Here is a 13,736-nt window from a genome sequence, read left to right as displayed (position 1 = left end):
TTTCCGTGATGAAATCCGCTAAAACTTGACCCTTTATTGCTGGACGGGGCTTATAGGTGATCGTGTGTTCACCTAATTCCAGCGCCCACTTTGTCAGCCTTCCGGATAGCGCAGGACGTCGCAAGACTTGCTGGATGTTGTAACCAGTCAGAACTTCAATAGGATGACCATTGAAGTATCTATGGAGCTTGCGCGACGCGTGTGTTAATGACAAAACTAACTTTTCCATGATGGAGGGTCTGTGAGCACCCGACTCACATAGTATATTGGCGTTTGGATCCCCTTGCGATCCACCAATAATACTGCGCCGATGGCGCGATCTCCAGCTGACAAGTACAATGTAAGGGTTTCGCCAGGAAGTGGAGCTGTGAGCGCGGGCAGCTTTATGAGACATTCTTTTATCTCAGTGAAAGCTTGCTCAGCCTCAGGCGTCCACTTGAATTGGCTCTTCTTCAAGCAGTTCCTCAAAGTGTTAACGAATGGAGTAGATTTGCTGGCGTGGTTCGCTAGGAACCTGTTGATTGACACCAGTCTACCATTCAGCTTCTGAACCTCTTTCATGGTGGATGGTGAAGGCATGTCAAGGATGGCTTCCACCTTTTCAGGGTTCACCTTGAAACCATCCTTAGTGACCATTACACCAAGAAATTTCCCCTCTTCCGCGCCAAAAGTACATTTGCTCGGGTTGAGCTTCATGTTAACTTCCGTTAGGCGCTGAAGAGTTTCCTCGATGTCTTTGAGCATTTGTCTCTCCTCCCTGCTCTTGATCACCAAATCATCAACGTAGACTTCTAGATTTCTTCCGATTTGTTCACTGAAAACCGAATCCATAAGTCTCTGATAGGTTGCGCCTGCATTCTTTAAACCAAAGGGCATTTTTGTGTAACAAAAAATACCCTTGTCGGTTCTGAAGGCAGTCTTGTCTTCATCCTGTGGTGCCATTTGAATCTGGTGATAGCCTTTGTAGGCATCCAGGAAACATTTGAGCTTGAATGGCGCCACGGAGTCCACCTTTGCGTCGATGTTTGGGAGGGGGTAACAGTCTTTCGGACATGCTTTGTTGAGGTCCTTGAAGTCAATACACATCCTCCATGACCCGTTGCTTTTCTTTACCATCACAGGATTGGCTACCCACGTCTGGTATCGGATCGGGCGGATGATGTTTGCGCGCAACAGGTCCTCCACTTGCTCATTCATGGCCTTCGCCTTTTCATCCCCCATGATTCTCTTTTTCTGAGCAATTGGCTCTACCGACTTGAACGTGTTAAGAGAATGTTGCGCCAAGTCTCGCGGGACCCCCGTCATATCGGAGTGTTGCCACGCGAAAACCGACGTGTATTTTGTGAGCAACCTTTTCATTCTCAATCTCGTTTCGTCTGAAATGGTAGCGCCAATTGTGACCGTTTGCTCTGGGAATTTTGGGTTTAAAATCCACTTCTCTGGCGCATTGTCCGCCATTGGAAGTTTCATTCTCCCTTCCCGCGGCGTGCTTGTCACTGCGCACAAATGATCGCGGTAAACAAATGTTACACCTGTTGGTGTAGGGAACCCCAATGCGCCGTGCGCTGGCGACGGTACAGCATTAAATTGGGCAATCGTTCCCCTACCCAGGATCATATTGTGGCATGACGTGGTGGGCAAGACCAAGAAGTTGACAACTTCTGCTCGCTTGTGCTCATCATCCCCCATAGTTAGTTCAAACTGAATCTGGCCTAGGGGATGGATGATTTCATTTGAAACACCACAGATTGGTGCGTTCACAATTTCGAGCCGCGCTTGGTCTGCCGGGTCTAACTTTCTGAAACATTGCTCATACATAATGTCAGATTCGCTTCCAGTGTCCACCAGGACTTTTGACACTTCGTAATGAGCAATGTGTGTGGTGATGACGAGAGGACTGCTTATTGAAGGGCCTCCCCTGATTCTTGGGAAGATGACTTGCTGCTCGCGCCAATCCCCGTGGATTTGCGCGCTTCTCTTTTTTGACGTCTGCCCTTGTCGTCCCCCCTCAGCCACACAGATTCTTTTGTATTTCTTGCTGGCAGAGGCTCCTTCCGGTTGGTCATCTTCTATTCTTTGGTTTTTCACCAAGTGAGCCAGCCTGCCTGACTTTACATCCTTCTCGATCGCATCCTTTAAATGATGGCATGCGTCGGTGTTGTGGCCCGGGGACCTGTGAAATTCACAATATTTGCCACTGTTTTGCGGTCCCTTGTAGTGTAGTTGCTTGGGGGCTTGAATTGGACATTCTCAGTACTTAACACCTGTGAAGGTGTTTTAGTGAGGGGTGTCCATATTCTTGGCAGATGTCTGCTAGGATCTCTGCCGCCCTCCCTCTTGTCACCCTCCCCGCGATTACGAACATCTTTTTGGGGCTGGGGTGAGCTTGGTTGCGCTTGTTTTTCCGCGGAAGAAAAACTTGTTGGCTGCAACCTGGACCATACAGAGTTCTGTTTGGCCCTCTTCTCTTTGCTGCGCGGTGATTCAGCCTGATGCGCTCTTTCTCTTGCCCTATCTTGGGCAATCTGTTTTTCATTTCTCGCGAAAACTCGCGATGCCTCCATTAACTTGGCCCACGTGGTGGGCATGCCATCTTTGCTCACGAGAGCTCTTCGTAATTGATCACTGCGCGCGCCTTGTATAAAGGCGACGCGCAGGAGCTGCTCAGTTATACCCCCGATTGCCAGGGATTCCTGATTGAAACGAGTGATGTAATCTTCAATCGTTTCATCATTCCTGCGTATGCAGTGCATGATGTCATCAGGATCGCGCGTGTGCCTGCGCTGCTGTACGAAGTGGGCTTGGAACTTTTCTAATAGTTCCTCGAACCCATCAATTTGCCCTGTCGGCAAGCTCTCGAACCATACCCGCGCTGCGCCCGTGAGGCAGCGAGCAAACATATGACACCATGTTGGCATCGTCCAGCTCTCTAGGTTTCCCGTGTTATAGAAACCTTGCAAAAAGTCATCTGGATCTGTTGTGCCATCATATTTGCCCAGACCACTTGGCATCTTGGTCTTGTGCTGGATGAGAGCCTGCGCGATGCGCGCAGTAAACTTTGAGTGTTTTACCAGGATGGCTGGTCTGTAGGGCGTGGTTACGTCCACTTGCCCTCTGACCGGTGGGCTGTACGGCATGTGCAGATCCAGATCTGCTCTGGCTCCAGGCGCCATGTTCACAGGCGCGCGGAGCTGTGAGCCTCCTGCATGAGTATCCCGTGTCTTCCTCATGCTATGCACTTCTTCATCACTGAACTCAGTGTGAACAGAATGTCCTTCTTCCGGCGCGCGCGGCCTTTTTGTAGTCTGCTTATCAAAAGCTTGCCTTTGTGTTTGGTCGGCTAGCTTCTTCTGCTTGACCATTTCATTGTACTTTTCCATCAGACGCCGCTGCTCGTTTATGAGCCATTCATTTGGATCATTTGTTTCTTCTTCTGGACCCATTGTTCCTTTCAGTTTCGCGCCAGCCATATTTTGTAACGTGAGATCGTCTGGAGGAGTTTCAGTCTGGCCGTGAGGGGTTGTGACGAAGGGACGGTTGCTGGTGGTACGCGTAGAATCACGCGGAACCCTCAGAACCTGCTGTCCGTCGTTAACACCCTCACGTTCAATATCCTCCAGAGCTTGATCAACGTTACGAACGCCAGAAACCATGGTGATTGATTTTTTTTTTTATAGATCTGATGAGATCTGATTGCCGTTTGTAACAGTGGATGGCGCCAATGAAGAAACGTGGATCTACTCACTGGTAGCAGATCTACTTTCCTCGGGTGTGATTATACTATTTCACCGATGGTTCTTCTGGATCTGTGTTCTTCCACCTACAAAATGAACAGCGCCGTTACTTACCCCTCAGAAAGGGACAGAGGGGTCCTCTTTGGGGTAACCCTCCGGCGTGAGAATCAGTATATTGTGGAGAAGATGATAATGTGTGTAAGGGAATCTCAAGAGTATTGCTGAATAGCTGAATACCCTCTGATTATGAGACTGTGTTTGTATGTAACTGACTGTGAGTGAATGTAATTCAATATGATTGAATATGAATATCACTGCCTGTAACTGTCAATGATTGAGTATGAATGTGTCATCAAAGTGGAGTTGATGCTGTATTTATAATGCTAGGGTTTCCACTGATTGGGCTCAACCTCGTTGGCCTCCTCCAATCGCACTGCGCCACGTGTCCTCTGGGACACCTGGCGCTTTCTCGTTGGTTGTAATCACGTGGTAACACATGTGTCATGCTGAGTTGTCGACCTTTCATTTGGCAGCTGTCAACATCAGCATATTCTTACTCCTTAAAAAGATGCCTTCTGGAAGGTTGTCTGATGTGCACACTCAAGGTTGCCCTAATCCTGATTTGGATAAGGACGAGGTTGATTATGTGCACGTATGATATGCGCCCACCCTGAGGATGCGCGAGGTCTTCTCTTTATTCTCACGCGCAGATATTTCATGCGCAGATGTGATATGCACGAGCATGTGATATGCGCCGCGCGCTGATGCGCTGCGCGCATATGTGATGCGCGAGCATATGTGTGCCTGGGCAGATGTGATATGCACGGGCATGTGATATGCGCCGCGCGCTGATGCGCCGCGCGCATATGTGATGCGCGAGCATATGTGTGCCTGGGCATATGATGCCTGGGCATGTTTTGTATGCGCCATGCGCATAGGTTTTGGCTTTGTGCCTTCATAATGTCTTTATCTTGTGGGTTGACCCACCGCGGCCATGTCCGCGCAGGCCGCGTCGCTCTTGTAAGGGTACTCGGATGGGTTCTTCTTCAACATGCCATATTCATACCCATCCGTAAACCCTTCAGCGCGACCCACCAAGCGCGCGGCAGCATTGCAGTCCATCACAAGGGCCTGAAACTCGGCGGAATATTTCATCTCCAAAGCGCAACGAGTCATGCCCTGTGACACCAGCCATTGGCGATCCTGCGCGAGGCCAGCAACAGACGTCTCGAGGGCAGGAACCTGGGAGTTTAATAACTCAACAGTTTCCTTGGTCTTTTTTAGCTCCTCCTTATCAGACGCTGCTGCCGCCAAAATTTTTTCTTTCTCCGCCTGTGCAGCACCAACGTCAGGGTCTTTCAACCCACAAGATAAAGAGGTTTGCTTTCAAAGAGACATTTGCCTTCAAACATGGCATGTGAACATGAAAAGTATAAATACAGTTAAAATTCGAAACTGAATTAAAACACGCAGTTAGTATCAGTTTGGTTTCAAGTGTTTGTCTAAAATAAGCGGCCAACTAAAAAAAAATCATAGAATTTCTTTATAGTTTCATGTTGATAATCATAATATACAATTTCATATACAAAATAGGATGAGGAAAACTCAAATAAGATATAGAAAATTAGAAACCTTATTCCAGCTTTGATAAGGGTGATAAGGAGGTTAAGATGTGGAATAGAAAGTCTAAGGGATTTTCGACTAAAGTGAAGACAACTTCTTACAAGTACATGAATAGGCTCCTTGCTAACGAAGGTCGGTAACAAATTAATAATGTCACAATTAAAATTTAACTAGGTTTAAACCCATCGTGTTGCGGCGGTGGCTTGACCCAAATTCAGTTGGTATCGGTTAAGTTCGTCACGACACCTGCACTAAATTAAAAAATTATATGTGAACGTCCGAAATAGTGTCAGCACGCGTACAACTTATGATGAAAGCGACACATATACGGTTGGTATCTGATAATAAAATAAATTAGTAAACGTATAGCTTATGACACATAAAATAATATAAGTAAAACGAAGTTTATTCGGTTGGCAAATTACAGGAGTTGTGACGAAAATTCGGTTGGAATCTATAGGTTCGCCACAACACAGGAACTAAACCCAAAAAATAATTTCAAAAAATTGGCATATTAAAGAAAACACAGGCGTTGCAGCGGCGAGTCAACATACATTGGGTCGGTAACGATTAGGTTCGTTATCGTACCAAAAGTAAACATAAAAAATAATTTTGTTATTGGCTAGGTTTGTTACGGTACCGAAACTAAATAAACAATAAGACGGGTGTTGCGGCGACGATGTGTTGTGTTTTTAGTTGACATCGCCTAAACTCGTTACGATACCGAAACTAAATCTAAAACTCAATTTTCACATATTATTATACTTAAAAAAACATTGGAAAAAATCTATATTGAAAGGCCTTTAAAAAATGTGTTGTGATAAAATAACAAATAGATAAAAAAAAATATAAATGATGCATATAAACAATCAAAGGATTCAAACCCTGGTAAGCAACAAACCACCAAGAACTTAGCAACCCACAGTTAAGCCAACACACCATCACTTATAAACTTGTGTAAAGGATGAAACTAAATTGCTAAATACTAAAAAGTGGGTTTCTTAAAAGAAGTTGTGACACCAAAATTTGATCTTTATTGATAGCAAAATCACCCGTAACGGGTAGGAATTGAAATTGAATATATAACGGATAGATCAACGGGTCGTTTCGGATACAGATTCACCACCGAAACAAACAGTTGGGCTGCGATTTTTAACCGAAGATACAGACACACCACTCCGGATAAGAAACCGTGTCTAATAACACCACCCGAGATGCCAAAATCGAGCTAGCATAGACAAAATCAATTTTACTCAAAATCCATTGAGAACAATTAACCAAAAGTTTTTTTTAACAAAAATCACCTGCCTTCATTTCTCGTGACAATGCTGACTCCATCGACGGTTAAATGGGTTAAACCAAACTCTTTAGTTCGGTTTCGAGGAATGATACAAGACATGTTGGATTATGAATCCTATGTTGGTGCTTACAAGGTATGTTTTTTTGGCTGAATTTAACCTCTGAATAAGATTATGAATATGTTTTTTAATTTATTTTGTTGTTTTATTAATTTTTTCGCAGAACAATGGTACATGGAATACTAATAAGTTTACAGACTTTTCTCAATATCCCATGGGTTCTTCATCTATCATGCGCTTCTGGGAGCGTCAGTTACTTTACTGTGTCCCTAGTCCAGTTAGGTTTATTATGCATGCATTTATGATGTAAAATATCTTTTTTTCTTCATTATAGGTTCCTGGTCAGAATTCATGGGTATATGCTACTTCTGATGGTCAGGCAAATACGTACGTCTCATCAGCAAGTCGAGAGAAGCGACATTCTGTTTCTGATGAGGTGGAAATGCAAGTATGTTGGAATCTATGTTAAAAGTTTTTTATATTTGTATGTTTTTAAGTAGACATAGTATGAAAAAGTTTAAAGCTTTCCATGTTTGACATAAGTTTGGTCAATGGCAGGACTCGAATAATAATGAGATACTGGAGTCTCCAAGTGCAAAAAAGATGGTGAGCTAATAGTCTTGTTTTCATATATCAATTTGATTACTACTTTGTATAAGATGATGTTATATTCTGTTTTAAAATTTTAAATTAACTTGATGCAAATATTTATTTTTAACAGCGAGAATGTGGATCTGTTCTACCGGAGAGCATGACCGAGGGTACCGATTGTGGTATGATTATGGTGCCTGATTTTGATAATAATGATTTTCCCTGTTTAGTGAAGGTAATTATATTTTTCATTTTAAATTAATGTCAAAACGTCATAGTTTATATAAAGTTTTAAATCAGAATGTCCAATTAAGTGTTTATTGACTTATTCTGTAGATATATTATGACACACCAGAATCTGACTTGAAGCTAAATGATGTCTTTGAGTTTATCGGTGTCCTAACATTTGACACTGATGTTAAAAATGGTGTTTTGTCCCAGAGGAATTAGTCAACCCACCTCCTAGCAAGGTCAGCACCCATCTATATGAGTAGCTTTATTTTTTTATTACACTTAATGGTTTAATGCATTATAAATATGTTTTCAGGTTCCACGTCTTCATTGTCTTGTACACCGAAAGCTTTCACCTGATGATTTGATTATTAGACCACCTACAATGGAGGTAGATGAATTTAGTTTATGATTTTGTTTATTCATTTCAATGTTTAATAATTAAATAAGTAATATTAATTCAAGCATTGTGATCTTGCAGCCAAAACCTCATTAGATGAAAGAAATACGTCAGTCTCTTTTGCAGCATCTTACAGTAATTTTCGGTGGTGATGATTTAGCAGCAAAGTTTATATTGTTACATCTATTATCAAGAGTAATCAGTTATAACTTATTATATCTATATATGTATATGCATGTATACACACGCGCACACACAAACGCGCATACACTTTGTTTTAACTTAACCAGAATTGCTGGTACAGGTTCATCTAAGGGAGACTCGATTGCAGTGGGGAAATTATCACTTAATCTCACCGGTTTTTACAAGTCGAGTATATCGGTGTTCGGTAACCGAATTAACGATGCGTTGAAAAACCTTATACCTTTCAGTCAATGTATTCCTCTCACCGTGGAATATCTTAATACTGCTTCACTTGCACCAGTGAAAGATTACCAAACAAACAGGTAACATAACATAAAAGCGCGTATAATATCTCATTCTGTTATTAATTTTCCATTATTATTAATTTATAAATAACTTTTTTGTGTTATCATATTTGCAGACTCGTGCCCAGGATTCTTCAGTGTGCAGAGGGTTCACATTTTACAATAGAAGAGACGCAGTTACAATCGGGAACTTTAAACAGTGATGGTGTTGAAAACACACAGGTTGCTTAAGGATCTAACGGAGTTTCAAAAGGTATGTATTTTATTATTTTTTTTTGTAAAACTTGTTTTTGTTTATATGATGAGTTTGGAAATAATTACTTTTTTGTTTTGTTTTCAGTTGGAGTATGATTTTAAGTATTATAAAGAGACGATGGATGCGGATGTTAAAATTTTAATTCTTTCTGAAGGAAAATCAAACATTTTACCAGCTGATATTGTTATCCCGTTTCGTCCGTTGTCAGTGGGTTCTACAATCATGGATGAACAAACGTTCAACGCGTGGAGATGGTATTTGGCTACGGTTAAATCATTGATACATTCTCTTCGGGCTGATATGAAAAAGGTACATTCCACGTGACTATTAGAGTTAATTTTTAATGATTGATTTGAAACGTATTATTAATGGCAGGTGGTAGAAGATGATATGGTTGCAGCAAGACAGGTTGATCGAAGCTTGGGGACTGAAGATTTTTACAGGTTTAGAACTTTAGTTTCTAATTTGTTTTGAGTTTATACGTGTTAATTGTGGATTTAGTTGATGATATTGGTTTATGTAATTTCGATTTATAGATGGCTAACTATGGGGAGGCTAATGGGGGTGAGCTTTGGTGAGACATGTTTTTCACATGAACATTGGCAAATGGTGAAAGAAATGGAAAGGCTAAGAAAAGAAAGGCTTATTAAATGAGTGCGTAGATGATGGTTAGGCTTCTTCACTTTAATTTATGGCTCTATTGTATCCGAATAGTTAATTTCATCTTGAGGCTTTCATTGTTACATATATCTTGTTACTATTGTTGTGAGTGGGTTTATAAACGAGATGATCCGAGCTCTACCAAGGTTGAGCTCATTTTGCTTAACTTAAAGGAGCATGAGCTTAGCTTGTTTTGAGCTATGTTTCTAACTCGAGCTCGGTTCACATATAATTGTTTGAATACTGGAAATGTATGTAGTCTAAAATTTAAGTCCCCAAGGTTCAAAGAGATTAGAATAAAACAGCAACAAATTTGTTGGTTAATTTAGTGCGCTACTGCGCTATACGTTCTACGAACCCCTCTAAACGAAAATCTTTAATGCTCTCTAGCAATATGGTCGACCTTAAGTCGTGACCTTTAAATTAGAGATGACTTTGCCATGAGTCCTCAGACGCCTTTGCAACGAGCTTTCTGGTATAGCCCAACAGATTAACCAACCTTTAAAATTGTATGTGAAAGAGTGAAAAGGATTAATCTTTCTCATTAACTAGGTGCCATATTTATACAAAGAAATACAACATAAATCAAGGAACTAAAATTGGAGTGGATATCTCCTTCACACGTAAATACTGCAACTAACTTTGGTCAGCACAATTTGAATTTTGAATTATTATCTTTTGGTGGCTATTACCCCCTTCAAGCGAACAGGTAGTGGTCCAACACGAAGCTTTGTACGGAAGCGTTCGAAGAGAGGTCTCGGTAAATTTTTGGTGAAGATGCCCACTACCTGAAGCGTGGTAGGAACAAACTTGGTGTGCAAACGACCGGCGGAGATCAATTCTCGGATAAAATGATAGTCAATATCAATGTGCTTTGCTCGTTTGTGTGATACGGGATTATGACTAAGAAATAAAGCACTTTTGTTGCCACATAGGAGAGTTGGTCGGTCGGGCGGTAAAGCATGTAATTCACGTAAAATATGTGTTAGCCAAATGATTTCAGCTGCCGTGCTGGCCATAGCCCTATATTCCGATTCACAACTTGAACGATCCACTGTTGGTTGTTTCTTTGCACTCCAAGCTACTAAGTTTCCTCCCAAGTATATAGAGTAACCATATGTTGAACGTCTTGTTTCAACGCATCTAGCCCAATCGGCATCTGAATATCCGATTAAAGATGTTTTAATGGGGAGGTCGAATGTTAGTCCAAAGGATAAACTGCCTTTGACATAACAAAGAATACGTTTGACAAGTTGAAAATGGGCGATGATGGGGTTTTGAAGAAATTGGCTTGCTTGGTTTACCGCATATGAAAGATCCGGTCTTGTGATAGTAAGGTAATGAAGGGCCCCTACTAATGAACGGTAAAGAGTGGGATCATGAAAAGGCGTACCAGATGACATGAAGGCATCGGTGGTGGTAAGTGGCGTTGAGACCGGTTTGTATCAAGGCCTGCCCGAGATAGAATGTCATGAGCATATTTTGCTTGACTTAGAAATAATCCGGAACTGCTTGAGATGACTTCGAGTCCAAGAAAGTAGTTTAATTTGCCCAAATCTTTGATCTTGAATTCTTTATTTAGACGATCAGTGAAGTTGGCAACAACGGTTTCATTGTTTCCGGTAATAATTATATAATCTACATAAACAATTAAATATATTAAGGCCATATCAGTTTTGTAAATGAACAAGGAGGGGTTGGCTCGGATGCAAACGAAACCAAGAGCCACAAGGAACACACTTAACCGTTGAAACGAAACCCTTGGTGCTTGTTTAAGACCATATAACGCACGGTTTAGGCGACAAACATGATTCGGGAACTTCGGGTTGATATAAGCCGATGGTTGTTCCATATAGACGGTTTCAGTTAAGTGGCCATTTAAAAAGGCATTGTTGACATCAAGTTGGCGAAGTTGCCAATTGTAGATTGTTGCAAGACTAAGAACCACACGGATAGTAGATTCCTTGACAATTGGACTAAAGGTGTGGGAGAAGTCGAGACCGCGAATTTGAGTGAAACCTTGTGCAACAAGGCGAGCTTTGTAACGATCAAGTAACCTTTGTATTTGATTCTATATATCCATTTTGAGGCAACCACATTGGAGTTTACGGGACGTTTTACGAGATCCCATGTATGATTGTTGCGAAGCGCGGTTAGTTCTTCATTCATTGCCGTTGCCCAATTTGAATTTTTGGATGCAGTTTTGATGCCCTTAGGAATATGGGTGGTGAATAAGAGATGATGTAGGTGATTGGAAGATAGATGGGATAGATTAGCAAAGTGGCGTGGTTTGTAAATGCCAGATTTGGATCTTGTGTTCATATGATGAGTTGAGGTATTATTTGTAAATTGTGATGAGGTAGGAATTGTAGTGGATGGGTTTAGTTGAGATTGTGAGGCTGGAGAGGGTGATTCGGTAGGTAGAGAAGAATTGGGTGGGGTAGTGGATATGGAAGATGTGATTTGGCTTGTGGGGTTAGGTGGACTTAAAGGGTCAATAGAATGGTTTTGTGGATGTTGTAGTTGTGGAGAATAGGTTGGGACCTGATTTGAGTGATCTGGACAAATTTTGCAAGGTTGAGATTTCTGTTTACACCCATTATCTCAAGTTTTGGAAGTGGAAGTAGGTGCTTGAGGGGACGTGGACATAAATGATGGTTCTCGAGATGGAATGGTGTCATCAAAATTGGAAATAATTTTGGTTTCGTCAACCGGTGATACGATCCCGAAAAAAGGAAAGGTGTCTTCATCAAACTTTGCATGACGTGTCATGTAAACCCGCGACGTGGTGGGATCGAGACATCGATAGCCCTTATATTTGGGGCTATAGCCGATGAATAGGCAAGGAGCACTTCGAGGAGAGAGTTTGTGTTTGGTGTAATCTCGAAGATATGGAAATACCCGACAACCAAAGACCCGAAAATTTGAGTAGGATGGTGGTTGGTGAAAAATTAATTCAAGTGGAGATTTATTGTCGAGGAGTGGTGTCGGTAGGCGGTTTATAATGTAGGTGGCTGAACTAAAAGCATCTAGCCATAGTTTAGCCGGTGCATGAGCATTAAACATCAATTGCAAGACCCGTTTAGGTTATGTGACGGTGTTTGCGTTCGGCTTGGCCATTTTGTTGAGGGGTATGTGGGCATGATAATCTATGAAATATGACCTGCTTCTGAAAAAGATTTTGGACCCGATTACCAGTGAATTCAGTACCGCCATCGCTTTGAAAGATTTTCATATTGGCTGTGAATTGATTTTGAACAAAGTTTAGAAATGTGACAAGTATACTATAGAAATCTGACTTGAGTTTTAATGGGTAAAACCATGTAAAACGTGAGAAATCGTCTACAAAGATAACATAGTATAAATAGCCATCCGTAGACGGAATTGGTGCGGGACCCCAAAGATCACCATGAATTAAATCCAACACATGTGAAGAACGTTAATTATTATCAATGAAAGGTAAACAGTGAGCTTTCGAAAGTTCACATGATGAGCATAAACCCGGTTTAGTTAATAAAGAAGTAACAAACACTTGTCCAAGTTTATTTAAAATGGAAATAACATCAAATGAGACATGGCCTAAACGACTATGCCATTTATTAAACGAAGCACGAAGATGAGGAGCAACAAGAGCAGCAACGAGAGACTTGTGACTTTGGGAGAGGATGATGTGCTAAAGGTAGTCTAATTATTATTAACTAAAAATAAGCTAATCTAGACACTAAGTAATCATTCTAGACTCTTAACTAAAACTACTAACCGGCAAGTGAACCGGTCGACTCTAGTATAGCTAAGTAAGTCTGGATATCGAACCCACGAGACTCTTTAAATTACGTAAATTAACTAAATTAGACTCAACTACAGACACGACTATTTATTTATATTATTATGGGGGGTTTTACTAAAAACTAATATTAAACTAATTAATAAAACTTAAGCCGACTTAAACCCGGACTTAAATCAGATGATGACGAACAACCACCTAGGCTAGGATCCTTAATGCATCAATTATCAAATGGTTGGAATATGCTAAGTTATGGAACCGAGATCTTAAACTATTCACTTAATGGGAAACCGAACAGGACCCTTGACCCTTCTCAAGAAGTCACCTATGGAATTCTAATAAGCTATTAAAATACTTGTTTAATTAGACTCGCTTATGGTCACTAATTTATTTTATGACAAGTACCTCTAGAAGAAATCCTACCTTACAACGCGGAAATCAAAGATAGTTTAAAGAGTTCACTCTACTAGATAGACAAAGCTGATAAATCAAACCTAGACGGACTCCTTACAAAAAACTAAATCTAGCAATCTTAACCAACCAAGATCTATCACATAATCTATCACCTCATAGCTATTTAGATTAGCAGGACACTTAAGTCTACTTGATTT

The 13,736-nt window shown here is 41.3% G+C and overlaps 1 pseudogene; it reads left to right on the top strand.

Moving 5' to 3' along the window:
* Positions 1–6,682: 6,682 nt before the first annotated feature.
* Positions 6,683–9,352, top strand: LOC143584386 (mini-chromosome maintenance complex-binding protein-like; annotated as a pseudogene).
* Positions 9,353–13,736: the final 4,384 nt, after the last annotated feature.

This window comes from Bidens hawaiensis, unplaced genomic scaffold (assembly GCF_021521415.1).
Source record: "Bidens hawaiensis isolate Kalapana, Puna unplaced genomic scaffold, B.hawaiensis_p1.1 tig00001521_1, whole genome shotgun sequence".
NCBI lineage: Eukaryota > Viridiplantae > Streptophyta > Magnoliopsida > Asterales > Asteraceae > Bidens > Bidens hawaiensis.
The sequence above is the reverse complement of the archived record's forward strand: the minus strand, read 5'-3'. Positions and strand labels throughout refer to the sequence as shown.